This window comes from Lissotriton helveticus, chromosome 8 (assembly GCF_964261635.1).
Source record: "Lissotriton helveticus chromosome 8, aLisHel1.1, whole genome shotgun sequence".
Classification (NCBI taxonomy): domain Eukaryota; kingdom Metazoa; phylum Chordata; class Amphibia; order Caudata; family Salamandridae; genus Lissotriton; species Lissotriton helveticus.
Genome location: NC_136069.1, coordinates 1,035,956,801 through 1,035,967,596, shown reverse-complemented (window position 1 = coordinate 1,035,967,596; position 10,796 = coordinate 1,035,956,801).

Here is a 10,796-nt window from a genome sequence, read left to right as displayed (position 1 = left end):
ACACGAGATTTTTGGGCAAATTTTTTTTAGGTTGGGGGCTGCCCAAAACGGGCATGCCAATGCCCCCACCCCCCACCCGCAACAATGACAGCCTTTCTGCCCACCCTGGAGGGAGGATGGGGGCAGTAGCCCCGAATCTGCCCCCCCGGGGGGGGGGGCAAAAATCCTACTTGACGCCAACGATTACGATGGCTTTTTTTATGTGTGGGGGTGGGGGCTGCCCAGAATGGGCATACCAATGCCCCCACCCCCAAAAAAATATAGCCACAATGTTTCTGCCCCCCTTGGGGGCATATCGGGGCAACCCCAGCCCCGAAATCTTCCCCCCAGGGCAGCAGAAAGCCGACTAGGCACGGATTTGTTTTTAGCAATATGCCTACCTGTGGATTTTGGGCCCTAGCGCAGCTGCCACATAGGGAAACCTAGCAAACCTGTACATTTTTACAAACTAGACACCCAGGGGAATTTAGGATGGGGTGACACGACTGCCTACCACCAGGTTCTGTTACCCAGAATCCCTTGCAAACCTTAAAAATTGACAAAAAAAAGCATTTTCCTCACATTTCTGTGGTGGAAAGTTCTGGAATCTGCGTGGATCAACAAATTTCCACCCACCCCTCGTTTCCCCAGGTCTCCCGGAAAAAATGGTACCTCACTTGCGTGGGTAGGCATAGTGGCTGCAACAGGAAAAGGCCCAAATCGTACGGTGGAGAATTTAAAATAACCTATAGCAAAACTACCTTCTTTTTTGGGGGGGGCAACTGAGTTTTTGGCCCGCGGCTCGGCGGCAAACTTGTGAAACTACCAAACCCAAACAGTTCTGAAAACTAGACACGAGTAAAATGATACCTCATTTGTGTGGGTGGGCCAACGTCCTGTGACTATGGTGAGGTGCTTAATTTGTCAATCCAAAATACTACATTTTTTTTAAAATTCATTTTTAGCCTGTTCTGCTTTGGGGCACCCACACAAGTGAGGTATCATTTTACTCGGGAGAACAAGGGGAACACTGGGCTGTAGGACATTCGTGCCGGCACGGAGATCCCACGCAAAAATGTATGAAAAAGTGTTTTTTTAACCTAATTTTAAGGTTTGCAGGGAATTCTGGGTAGGTAAACCTTGGGGGACCCAGGCATGCCATACCTCACTGGACTCCCCCGGGTGTCTAGTTTCCAGAAATGTGTGGGTTAGGTAGGTTTCCCTACATGGCCGCCGAGCCCCGGGCCAAAAACTCATGGGAACCCCCTTGCAAAACCAGGTTGGTTAGTGATAGGGTATTTTGATGTCGCCTCCTTAGGTGTGGGGCCCTTGCCTGTCGCGGGTCTTTGAGCCACCCACGCAAGTCAGGTACCATTTTTTTCGTAAGACCTGGGGGAACGCTGGATGGGTGGAAATTTGTTGATCCACGCAGATTCCAGAACTTTCCACCACAGAAATGTCAGGAAAATGCGTTTTGTTTTGTCAATTTCTTAGCTTTGCAAGGGATTCTGGGTAACAGAACCTGGTGGTAGGCAGTCGAGTCACCCCATCCTGAATTCCCCTGGGTGCCTAGTTTAAAAAATGTATAGGTTTGCTAGGTTTCCCTAGGTGCCGGCAGAGCTAGGGTTCAAAAACAAAAGGTAGGCTCTTTGCCAAAAAAGGGCACAATTTCACTGCGAAATTGCGGTGCGACCACGTTGCATTTTGCGCTGTTTCCTGTCGCAGGCACTAGGCAGACCCAGGCAAGTGAGGTACCATTTTTTTCGGGAGACCCGGGGAAACGCTGGGTGGGTGGAAATTTGTTGATCCACGCAGATTCCAGAACTTTCCACCACAGAAATGTGAGGGAAATGCATTTTGTTTGTCAAATTCTTAGCTTTGCAAGGGATTCTGGGTAACAGAACCTGGTGGTAGCTAGTCAACTCACCCCATCCTGAATTCCCCTGGTTGTCTAGTTTTCAAAAATGTATAGGTTTGCTAGGTTTCCCTAGGTGCCGGCAGAGCTAGGGTTCAAAAACAAAAGGTAGGCTCTTTGCCAAAAAAGGTACGATTTCACTGCGAAATTGAGGTGCGACCATGTTGCGTTTTGCGCTGTTTCCTGTCGCAGGCACTAGGCAGACCCAGGCAAGTGAGGTACCATTTTTTTAGGGAGACCCGGGGGAACGCTGGGTGGGTGGAAATTTGTTGATCCACGCAGATTCCAGAACTTTCCACCACAGAAATGTGAGGGAAATGCGTTTTTTGGGTCAATTTCTTAGCTTTGCAAGGGATTCTGGGTATTAGAACATCGTGGTAGGCAGTCGAGTCACCCCATCCTGAATTTCCCTGGGTGTCTAGGTTTCAAAAATGTATAGGTTTGCTAGGTCTCCCTAGGTGCCGGCAGAGCTAGGGTTCAAAAACAAAAGGTAGGCTCTTTGCCAAAAAAGGGCACATTTTCACTGCGAAATTGCTGTGCGACCACGTTGCGTTTTGCGCTGTTTCCTGTCAGAGGCACTAGGCAGACCCAGGCAAGTGAGGTACCATTTTTTTCGGGAGACCCCGGGGAACGCTGAGTGGGTGGAAATTTGTTGATCCACGCAGATTCCTTAACTTTCCACCACAGAAACGTGAGGAAAATGCATTTTATTTCACAATTTGTTAGCTTTGCAAGGGATTCTGGGTAACAGAACCTGGTGGTAGGCAGTCGAGTCACCCCATCCTGAATTCCCCTGGGTGTCTAGTTTTAAAAAATGTATAGGTTTGCTAGGTTTCCCTAGGTGCCGGCAGAGCTAGGGGTCAAAAACAAAAGGTAGGCTCTTTGCCAAAAAAGGGCACGATTTCACTGCGAAATTGAGGTGCAAACATGTTACATTTTGCGCTGTTTCCTGTCGCAGGCACTAGGCAGACCCAGGCAAGTGAGGTACCATTTTTTTTGGGAGACCTGGGGGAACGCTGAGTGGGTGGAAATTTGTTGATCCACGCAGATTCCAGAACTTTCCACCACAGAAATGTCAGGAAAATGCGTTTTTTTTGTCAATTTCTTAGCTTTGCATGGGATTCTGGGTAACAGAACCTGGTGGTAGGCAGTCGAGTCACCCCATCCTGGATTCCCCTGGATGTCAACTTTTTAAAAATGTATAGGTTTGCTAGGTTTCCCTAGGTGCCGGCAGAGCTAGGGTTCAAAAACTAAAGGTAGGCTCTTTGCCAAAAAAGGGCACATTTTCACTGCGAAATTGCGGTGCGACCATGTTGCGTTTTGCGCTGTTTCCTGTCGCAGGCACTAGGCAGACCAAGGCAAGTGAGGTACCATTTTTTTCGGGAGACCTGGGGAAACGCTGGGTGGTTGGAAATTTGTTGATCCACGCAGATTCCAGAACTTTGCACCACAGAAATGTGAGGAAAATGTGGTTTTTTTGGTCAATTTTTTAACTTTGCAAGGAATTCTGGGTAACAGAACCTGGTGGGAGGCAGTCGAGTCACCCCATCCTGAATTCCCCTGGGTTACTAGTTTTCAAAAATGTATAGGTTTGCTAGGTTTCCCTAGGTGCCGGCAGAGCTAGGGTTCAAAAACAAAAGGTAGGCTCTTTGCCAAAAAAGAGCACGTTTTTACTGCAAAATTGCGGTGCGACCACGTTGCGTTTTGCGCTGTTTCCTGTCGCAGGCACTAGGCAGACCCAGGCAAGTGAGGTACCATTTTTTCCGGGAAACCCAGGGGAACGCTGGGTGGGTGGAAATTTGTTGATCCACGCAGATTCCAGAACTTTCCACCACCGAAATGTGAGGAAATTGGGTTTTTTTTAGAATTTCTTAGCTTTGCAAGAGATTCTGGGTAACAGAATCTGGTGGTAGGCAGTCGAGTCACCCCATCCTGAATTTCCCAGGGTGTCTACTTTTCAAAAAAGTATAGGTTTGCTTGGTTTCCCGAGGTGCCGGTAGAGCTAGGGTGCAAAAACTACAGCTAGGTACTTTGCCATAAAAGGGTAAATTTTTAACTGCAAAATTGAGGTGTGACCACGTTGCATTTTGAGCCGTTTCCTGTCGCAGGCACAAGGCCGACCCACACAAGTGAGGTACCGTTTTTATCGGGAGACTTAGGGTAATTCAGATTTGTAAATCAACTGTTATTACCTATTGAGTTTTCATGCATTTCTCCCTTCCCAATGAAAGACATTGTGTAAAAAAAATCTTTTTGAAAAATGACCAATAATTCTCATGCTAGTATGAGTATTCCCAATTTTGAAAATGTGCAAATATATACTGTTTCTAAACTCTATAATTTGTACCCAATTCAGAAATACATAGGTGTCTTTCATACAGATTTTTCCATGTATACATTTTCCAAGAATAAGTGATCTATACCCAGTAAATAATAAAATACCATTGTAAGTTGCTGCTCAGTTTTTGGATCTGGGTTCGTCGGGTTCTTTGTGAAACTACAAGTCCTATATATCCCCACAACCAGGAAGTTCGAACGGATGTAACGGTATATTGCTGTCCAAGAGCTGTCAAAATTACAATAAGTTATAGGTGAAAACGTTGAGACAAAAGGCTGTTTATTTCAACAAATTTTCAATTATTCCAAAATGTAACTGTTACTTTCTATAAAGAAACCTTCATGGATTTAGACAAATGACCCCTTTGTGAATTCCGAATTTTGTCTACTTTTCGAAAATGTATAGCTTTTCAGGATCCATTATTGCTTTCAAACTCATTTCTAGCATTAACTTGAAGAAGGTTGAAAGCTCTAAAAATAGCAAAAATAGGCTAAGTCCCAGAAAAATGCCACAACTGTGTGAAAAATGTTGGTTCTCTGTCAAAAGACTGTCATACCCAAAAAGCTGAGAAAATGGAGATTTTATCCCCACAAACCCTTTTTTGATAACATTTGCAGGGAAAACCCCAGAGGCTTTCATTTGCAGCCCGTTTTTCCAATTTTTCTGAAAAAAACTAAAATGTCACTGTATTTTGCCTAATTTCTGGAACCCCTCCAAGGGAATCCACAAACCCTGGGCACCTTTAGAATCCCCATGATGTTGGAAGAAAAGGACGCAAATTTGGCGTGGATACCTTATGTGGTCAAAAAGTTACAGAGGCCTAAACGCGCACTACCCCAAATCACCAAAAAAAGGCTTAGCACAGGAGGGTAAAAGGCCTAGCAGCAAAGGGGTTAAACAGAGATGTAACCATCATTCAGACTCAACTGTTCACAGCATCATAATTCCATGCTGTACTAAATCAAACTATATGCGCAGGCATGTTAAAAACCATGTTTTTGACCTATGCATTTTTGCTTTTAACCTGCTTTGAAAAATCTTCGTCCAGGGATTGATTTTCAACGCTGCTTACCTCTTTCTGATGTTATTCCTGTCACACAAACGACAGCCCACATCTGTGGGTGATTTCTTGATATAGCTCTGTAACCCAGCTGGACTCCTGGGTCATGTTTTTTATTTTCCTTTCAGAATATGTAACGCTCCGCGTGCATGTTTTGAGCGCCCCACAGCATGTTGCATATAAATCTAGATTGTACTCTTTACATGACAATAATCAAATTGAAAGCAATGACAAGTTTATTGTCCTTTGTTTTTCACATCCCCTGGGATACACATTTGACAAAGAGAGCTGCCGTTGTGAGTCTTTCATGCCATTTAATGCCTGTTCTTTCTTAATAACCACTTGATCCCCAAGACTTGTTCTCCCCGCGGCTTGTCAAGTTTACAAGCCATTAGAAACTGACACATGCAGAAATGCTGAAAAGCTGCCTTTACATATTCTCAGTAAGTCCGCCATCTTGTATTTCAAGGACTCGCGAACAGTTCTGAAAAACGCAATTACCTGTAAAATAAATGTGGGTTTCCATATCAGCCAGCACAAAAATTGGCAGATAGTGTATCCACTGTAAGAAACTCTGAAAATGTTTTCTTTAGTAAACAGTAATTTAAACTGTGATTAAAAAAAAAAATCTCTCATATGCTTTGTATTTTTTGGTACCTCTGCGTATTCTCAACCCCACAAAATAACAAATGGCAAAGGCTATCAACATGTGTTGTCTCACTGCTTAATCGGTTTATAACAGAGCTTAAACGTTCAATAGAAACTCTATAATTGTTTGTTTAGTATTCTTGAATAGTGTGCCTGACCTAGCACATGAGACAAGAAAGATACATAGGAGTTAACAAATGTAAAACATTGATCAACAATAAAGTGGGTAAGCAGAAATGCCTTGGGTCCTAAGTCAACTTAGGGGATCCTGCAGTGAGTTAGGTTAGGAATTGTCAAAGGAGATGGGTTTTGAGGTGGTTCCTGACAGGGGTGAACATATTTTTGTCCATAATTCCATAGCAAAGAGTTGCTGCAGTGGCGGCCCTGGTGAAGGAGCTTCTGAGGGCAGATCCTCCAGCGGTGGGTGGTGGTTGTTGTGTATAGCTTTATAGGCCAGGCAGCAGAGTTTGAATTGGATTCTTATGTGCCTGTGAACCGGTGGAAATCCGCAGTGTGGGGGTAATGTGGTTGAATTCTTCTAGCACTGGTGATAATCCTGGCTGCTGAGTGGAGAACTGCTTTTAGTGGGTAGTGGATGTTTGGTGGGTTCCTTCCATGATGGCCTTTCCAAAGTCTATGGCCAATGCAACAACAGATGTTCTCGGGAGTTCAGGGGAATGGGGTGGCAGTTATTTTTGAGGGCATGTATAGGGAAGTTTACAGAGTTCATTTCACTGTTTATGTGAGGGCTGTATCAATCGTGAACCCAAGCGATTTTACAAAACATATAAAGATGTCCAGTTTAGGTGGGTCTGATTCGTTTTGGGCAAGGAATAAAAACAGAGGGTGTTCAGTTTTTGGGGTGTTTAGTAGCAGGAATGTTTCTGTCATCTACTTCTGCACATGCGCAAGCCAGTTTCTCAGGATGATGCTATCCTCAATTTGTTATATTTGTAGGTACAACTGAGGGTTAATGGCTACTGGTACACAGCGACACCATCATTCTTGAGGACCTGACTCAAGGACTAAAGAAGGTAAGAGCTAGGACATAGCTTTGTGGATATGCAACAATTCAATCCTGCTTTGGCAGACATGAAGTCTCCAATCCACACCTATTGGTGTGTCTGTCAATAAAGGAGGTCAACCTTCTTAGCATCTTCCCTCTAAAGCCCTTCTGGTGCTCCACATTTTAGATTAGCTTTCCAAAGACAAGAGTGCTTTAACAGTGTTGAAGACTCCGATGGGTCTAACAGTACATCCAAACAAGTATCTCCTTTTTCTCGCACATGACGGCTAACATCCAGGATTTACAGAGAAGCTATTTCAATGCTAAAAGCCATCTCGGAGGACTGGTTTGTAGTAATCCAGCAGATGTTCCTTGGAAAATACAACGTTCAATTGCTTTGTTTCAATGGCATTTCCTAGCCAAAGTAACTTTAAAACTAAACCGCAGTTTAGTAGATGGCAAGGGTATAGGAAAGGTGTTTGAACATGAATGTTATTTGACTGATATTTAAGGAGCTCAGGAATAGGCCTTGATCTAATCTGGTATTTATCACGCCATACCCAAATTAAAAATAAGAAAGTTGTCCTTTATAATTTTTGTTGGGGAGTGATCAATTACATGTTTTGTAGATTAAAGAGCTTTGCTAACTTGTTTCTACAGTGGTAAAAGTGTCCCAGGTATTTCCATATTTTAAAGTGGGTTCTTTTTTCAAACTTTTCATGTTAACGTTATTTCTAACAAAGTGGAATTTTTTCAATGAAGTTGTTGAAGAATTCCTCACATTTGTCCATGAAAGGAGGTTCCGTATGTTCTTCTTGGGTGGAACTAGGGGCTAGATGTAGGTAAATCTATTTTACCACTTCTTAAATACCGAATTTTACCGATTCGGTAATTAAGAAGTGGTAAAATAGAGGGGGGGAGATGTAGGTAATTCCAGATGTGGAATTACCGAATCGGTATTATTCAGTATTTACCGATTCTGTAATTACAGAATTGGTATTTCCTATTGATTCCTATGGGCTGTGAAGCCCATAGGAATCAATGGGAAATACCGATTCTGTAATTACAGAATCAGTAAATACCGATTTTAGCAAGGGTGCAGGGGGTGTCACTTTGACACCCTCTGGCACCCCAAAAATTGACATGTGCGCTATGTGGCACACAGACATGCCCTAAGGGCATGTCTGTCTGTCACATGGCATAGGTGTGCATGCACACATGTGCATGCACACCTGAATTCGGTATTTTAACACCCAATTGGATTGGGTGTTAAAATACCGAATTTGTAGGGCCTTTGGGACTCTGAAGAGTCCCACCTACATCTGAGATTTACTGAATCGGTAAAAATACCGATTCGGTATTTTACAGAATCGGTAAATTTACCGATTCGGTAATTACAGAATTGGTATTTCCTATTGATTCCTATGGGCTGTGAAGCCCATAGGAATCAATGGGAAATACCGATTCTGTAATTACAGAATCAGTAAATACCGATTTTAGCAAGGGTGCAGGGGGTGTCACTTTGACACCCTCTGGCACCCCAAAAATTGACATGTGCGCTATGTGGCACACAGACATGCTCTAAGGGCATGTCTGTCTGTCACATGGCATAGGTGTGCATGCACACATGTGCATGCACACCTGAATTCGGTATTTTAACACCCAATTGGATTGGGTGTTAAAATACCGAATTTGTAGGGCCTTTGGGACTCTGAAGAGTCCCACCTACATCTGAGATTTACTGAATCGGTAAAAATACCGATTCGGTATTTTACAGAATCGGTAAATTTACCGAATCGGTAAATTTACCGATTCTGTAAAAAAGTGCCCCTACATACCAAATCTTGAATACCGCTCGGTAACGGCCGAAAATACCGATTTTCGGCCGTTACCGACCGACCTACATCTGGCCCTAGGTTTCTTATGTGCCAAAACAGAGATTGAGTTGCAATGGGAGATAAACATTCGATAGTTGCTAATCAGACTGTCATATAACAATGCATTATTTTTCCGCTTCAAACTAATGGCAACAAAAAATAGTAAAAAAACTGGCAATCTGAACAAAAGTTGCTACCCAGACGAGCATTTACACCCAGGGCTGCAGAAAACTATTTTACAATCTTTCTTTAGAAACTTTGAAAATAGAGGAACTTCAAACATATCAAAAAATGGAACAACATGAATGTTGAAGACTTTCTGTTCTTTGCCTATATTATGGTAAAACAGACCACTTCGTTTGACTGTATCCTCAATGTCAAGGGATTAGTAGGGTGAGTTTGGAACAAGGCTGAATTACAGGAATGTGTGCTACTTGTAGAGTAAAGGAATTTCCAAAGAAGGGGTAACACATATACAAGCAGGTATCTGAAAGAATAGAGGATAGGGGCTTAGGACTGGAGTAGATAGGAATAGGCTATGAATCAGGAAAGTAAGTCGGTAAAGAGAAACTACAAGATGACACATTCCTTTTACACTCATCTCTCTGTGAGATGAAAAGATCATACAAGCAGTTTAATCTCACAGGGTGGTTCTCTGTTCTAAAGGCACAAGTCTTGAAGTCTAACTGGCACCCTTGTAAACAATGACAACCAACATTATACTACAAGCACAGAAGAACACAATGGGAAGCAGTGGAAAGAACACAGAAACAGGAACTGGGCTCAGGAAACAGCAGGGCTGGGCCAAGGTCAGACTCAGGACTGGAATGCACAGGACATAATGCAAGGAATTTGCATCTAACAGGACAGATCAAGAAGACTGCAGACAAAACTGGGAACAATGACTGTGACAGAAATAGACAAGAAAACAATAGATAGAAATTGAATCTGTGGAAATTGAAAATTGTCACATAAATTCAGCCTCATAATTATGTAGATATTACCTTTAATGTAGAAAACACGTGTCAATATAGTGGTTAAGGAAAATAAATTTTTATTAAAGGTGCCACAGAGAAAATGCTGCCTATTTCTGCAAAAAGCTCCGATTTCTATCGTTTTTTCACTGCTAAGCCTCAAAAGAATCTCATTCTTTACTATCCCTTTGATAAAATAGATGCTTCTTTGTAACCACTTACATAACATTCTAATTGAAGTGCAAACTTGACATCTTTGTGAAATGTGGTTTTTGCTACAAAATGTATTTCTTTCCACCTCACACAATGTAATTTTTAAAGAAAATGCTTGCAATAGTTCTGATTTCCATGATCTAACCAGGCCATGCTAGATATTAATGTTTCATTTCATAGAGCAGACCATTGTTACTATTTCAGTACACAAGGGTGAAGAGGCTCCTCCTGAGGGTTTGTCTGCTTATATTATGACAACTGAGCATGGTTTAAGCACATGCCTTTGGCAATGGAGCAGGATCACTGAGAAGGGGGTGCCTTGAGTTTCCCTCAATATAGGATATTTAAAACTAGAATTCTAGATCATTTGAAAGAAAAAATGTAGGAATTGAAGCCACCACCTACACCCATTTAATATGAGGCTTTTAATGTGTGGGAGAAAGTTGCAAGGGAGAAAGAGAGGAAAAAATATCAGAGGAGGATAAATAGGGCAGTTAAAACGTATGCAAATACTCAATGGGACGAAGAACAGTGCAGATGGAGGAAAACCATTAAAGAAGGACCTAGAGCATATCCAGTACTTACACTCAGAGGTTGCTAAGAAAGGGAAGGCCAGAGATTCCCTTAAGAAAGAAAGGATGAGTCAGATACAGATTCATGAGATGAAATATTGAAACACATGTTGACCTTGAGACCACCATCACATGTGATCCCTACAGGGCAAAGTGAATCAGGCGCTCGTACCAGTTCGATGGTGCCTACTGCTCCAGCACCTCCAGGTGCAAC